The sequence below is a fragment of the Tenrec ecaudatus genome, chromosome 9 (genome assembly GCF_050624435.1).
Source record: "Tenrec ecaudatus isolate mTenEca1 chromosome 9, mTenEca1.hap1, whole genome shotgun sequence".
In the NCBI taxonomy this organism is placed as follows: domain Eukaryota; kingdom Metazoa; phylum Chordata; class Mammalia; order Afrosoricida; family Tenrecidae; genus Tenrec; species Tenrec ecaudatus.
This window is the reverse complement of record NC_134538.1, coordinates 8557645-8561658: the sequence shown is the minus strand read 5'-3', so window position 1 is coordinate 8561658 and position 4014 is coordinate 8557645. Positions and strand designations below refer to the sequence as shown.

General features: G+C 39.1%; 1 pseudogene; it reads right to left on the bottom strand.

The window, feature by feature from the left end:
* Window positions 1–3630: 3630 nt before the first annotated feature.
* LOC142457462 (U4 spliceosomal RNA) lies at window positions 3631–3761 on the bottom strand (annotated as a pseudogene).
* Window positions 3762–4014: the final 253 nt, after the last annotated feature.

The following is a 4014-nucleotide window of genomic DNA, read 5'->3' as shown; positions in this document are numbered from 1 at the left end:
TCCTCTCACAGTACTAAGTCAATCTGTATGCTGAGTAAATAATCAGAGAAACTGGATTATGTGAAGAAGTACGTGGTAGGTTCAGAGAATCCTTCAATGTTACATCCCAAGGCTTGAGGGTTTTTTTCTTCTTCAAAGGCTTGAGTTCTTTCTATAATTCTTTCAGTTTGAGATAAGCTGTATGTATACTTTCATTTTCGTTTTGTAACTCCAACTGTTTGCATTTTTCACCATAATGTTTTACTTTGCTTTCTCAAGCCACCTTTGAAAGGTTGTGTTCAGCTCTGCAACTTCATTTCTTCCATTTGCTTTAGCTCCTGTATGTTTGAGAACAAGTGTCAGTCTCTTCTAATGTCCACGTTGACCTTGACTTTCTGTCTTTTAGATGACCTTTTGCTTTCTTCATGTCTGATGTTCTTAATGTCCTCCTACAACATGTTAGGTTTTTGGTCATTAGTGTTCAATGTGGCAATTCTGTTCTTGAAATGACTTCTAAATTCAGGAAGATGTCCTTATGGTCATATTTTGCCTCTTGTGCACTTGTTTTAATTTTCTTCAGCTTCACCAGGAATTTGCATGTGTGTAAATAATGGTGTGTTCTACAGTTGGCACCTGGCCTTGTTTTGGCTCGTGGTAGAGCTTTGCCATCATCTCTTCCCACAAGTGCAGACAGCTTGATTCCTGTGTATTCCATCTGGCAAGGTGCATAATGGTCATTTATGTTGTTGAAAAGCTATTTGCAATGAAGAGGCCATTAGTTTTGCAAAATTCTATCATTTAATCACCAGCTTTGCTAGGATCACCAAGGTCATGTTTTCAATTTACTGTCCTTTTCTCTTTGTTTCCAGCTTCACCATTCTAAAGACCAGTAATTATTAAGTGCATCTCTATTGCATGCTTAATAAATTTCAGACTAAAAAGTTGGTAAGATCTTTTGATTTCGGCATAATTTTATTTAGTGATTGGTGCATAAATTTGAGTAATAGTCATATTGACTTATCTCTCTTATGGATGCGTGGATATTCTATTGCAGATTGCATTGCATTTCAAGACAGATCGTGAACTTTTATTTTTGATGATACATGCAATGTCATTTCCCTTGAGTTTGTCATCTTGCCACAACATACCATAGGATTGTCAATTCAGAATGGCTAATACTCATCTATTGTAGCTCACGAATGTCTAGGATATTGATTCGTATGCATTCCCTTTTATATTTGCTGACTTCCAATTATCCTAGATTCATACTCTGTAGTTCCACATTCTGATTGTTAATGGTTTTTTTCAGTTCTTTCTTCTCCTTTTGAGTTGTGCCCTATCAGCAAATGAAGATCCTAAAGCTTTGCAGCATCCGTGTATTTAAGGTTGACTCTACTTTGAGAAAGTAGCTCTTCATCAGCCATATTTTGAGTGCCTTGCAACGTGAGGGACTCTTCTTCTGGCTCGATGTAAGTCAGCATTATGCTGCTATTCATAAGGTTTTCAGAGGCGAGTCCCTCGGAAGTGGACAGACGATCCCTTATTATTTGTCTAAAAACCTTGCTGAAACTTGCATCAGTAGCAACCTTCCTGCATCATAGCAATAGGCAAGTCACCATAAGCTGACAGATGAGCGGGGGAAGACTCACTTTACTTGGTGGCAAACTAAAGGCCTAGAAGCTCAGTTTTGGCAACTCCCCCCAAACCCACTGGTTTTACTCATTCATTTTTTTGGGGGGGCAGTTTTATTGACATAATTCACAAATCATATAATTGAATAGTTCAATCATTAAAAAGGGTGCAGTCATCATCCTCCAGAGGCTGCATTTGTGAGACCCCAATTGGGAATCCCACTGGGTGAGTGAATTGGACTGTACCTCAGACATACTTGTAACCTGAGGACTTAAGGTGGAAAACACCTGCTGTCTGAGGAAGAGGAAGACAGCTGTACCAAGAACAGTGGACCGTTGGTTGGCAGACAAACAAGGTCTTGCTACATCAATGTCCTGTATGCTGTCTTAAGATACACATTACTCTGGCCATCCTGTGATGGCCATTCTGTTTATGCTCGTTTTTATTAGGGTGCATCTCAGAGCTATGTTTCCATGGGGGTTCACTCTCTTGAAGCTGTGCTATTTGTTTCTTTATTTTTCGGTAAATGAAACTTGGTGATGTTGAGCCTGCAGGGAAAGAAAATATAACAAGGGTTTGGGGAAAGGGGGATATAGAAGAGTAGGGGAGATAAAAAAAAGATGATGTCAAGAAGTCCAGGAAGGAAAAGCATGTTTTGGAAAACATGTATGATTACGGAAGAAATTGTACAATTATGGTCGACATGATTGAACTATGGAATGAGATGACCTATGAATTGGCACCCAAGTTACAGCAAAAGAAAAAACAAAAGCATAGATCCAAGAATGACTTTGGGGCTCACATTAAATCCTAGCTTCAATATAAAAAAACAATCATTTCTTATATCATGGCCTGGCTCCCTACTCACCTCTTGAAGACATCACTGAAGATGAGTGCTACAGCAAGTGTGGGGGAAAAAACAGATGGAAACCGGCTATCAATCAGAATAGTGTCTTCAAGACTTGTATTAAAACAAGCAGCCATCTAAGCGAGGAGTCCACTAAGTCCACTTGGAAGAAGCACACCAGCTTGGTGATCCATAGAGGACAATTACAAAATTCTAATATGGTGAGGAGAAAATCATCAGAGCTAAAATTATGACCACCCAATTTTTGTAGGGCTATGGAGGACAGTGGGAACCCAAACTTCTTCTGCAGATGACCTAGTCAGACTGAGCCACTGGCAGATCCACTCCAGTCACAGGCAAGGGTCTTGAACAGCCTTACTATCAGGCAGAGACCATTGTAAGCTTGACTGTGCTGGATGGAACTTAATATTGGCTAGTTGATCACCCTGCAGACATGACCTGAATTTGTTCTGGGTGCAAGTATCGCCTACTGGCTGCAGAACAGAAATTTCTTCCTGGCTTTTGAATGTTGTTGGGGGTCTTTTCCTTCTTATGCATTATTTACATTTTTGTCTTTGTATTACTATGATTTCATCCTTAGCATGATTTTGGTTTGTTATTGTTTTCTGTTGGGTCTCCCAGCTGTGAAGCACAGTAGGAGTGGATGCATAATGATAATAACTGATATAGGGGATGTAGGGAACATGGGTGGGGTGAGGTGGATGAAAGGAAGGGAAAAGGGATTCCAGAAATAAATAATGAAGACAGGAGTGGGGAGGGAGCACTAGAATAGACTGTGATTGCGTAACTCATTCTAGTTATTGATTTACTTTCATTTTATTGGGGCCTCTTACAACTCTTGTCACAATCCATACAAACTCATTTGAAAGGTGATTTAACCATGGTGGTAGTAGGGATGTTCTAAAATTGATATGGGGTGATTGTACAATCCTCCTTGATATGATCGAACTGTTGAATTGTATGATCTATAAATTACTTGCCAATAAAACTCCTGGGGGAAAAAGAAGGCAGTCACCTCCATGACCAATTTTAGAATATTTCCTTCCTAGCGTTCATTGTTTTTGTTTGGATTCTCTTTCCCCTGTAATTTGTGCAGCTTAATTTTATTAGATACATATTACACAGTGAAATTAGAAATATTGTCAATTATTAGAAGTTTTCTTCTCCATAAGTAAAAGACTCTAAAAGAAGTTCTTAAAAGAAGTTCCTTTTTTTTATCAATTAGCAATAATCGTGCCTCAGATAAACCTCACTGGCTATGATATTGCCGCTGCGCAAAAACTAAAAGAAGTTCCTTTTTTTTTTTAACAATTTATTGGGGCTGATACAATTCTTTTCACAGTTAGAAGTTCCTTTTTAAGTAACTCTTGCTGCCTAGTAGTCCTTGGGTGGTACAACCCATTGATGTACTTTCCAGTTCACCCAGAGGTGCCTCAAAAGAAAGTCCTGGCTGTCTACATCTGCAAACAGCAACAGCAGCAGCCATTGGACAGCCTATGGAGCACAGTTCTATTGTTTTATTTTTTTTGGCCTTT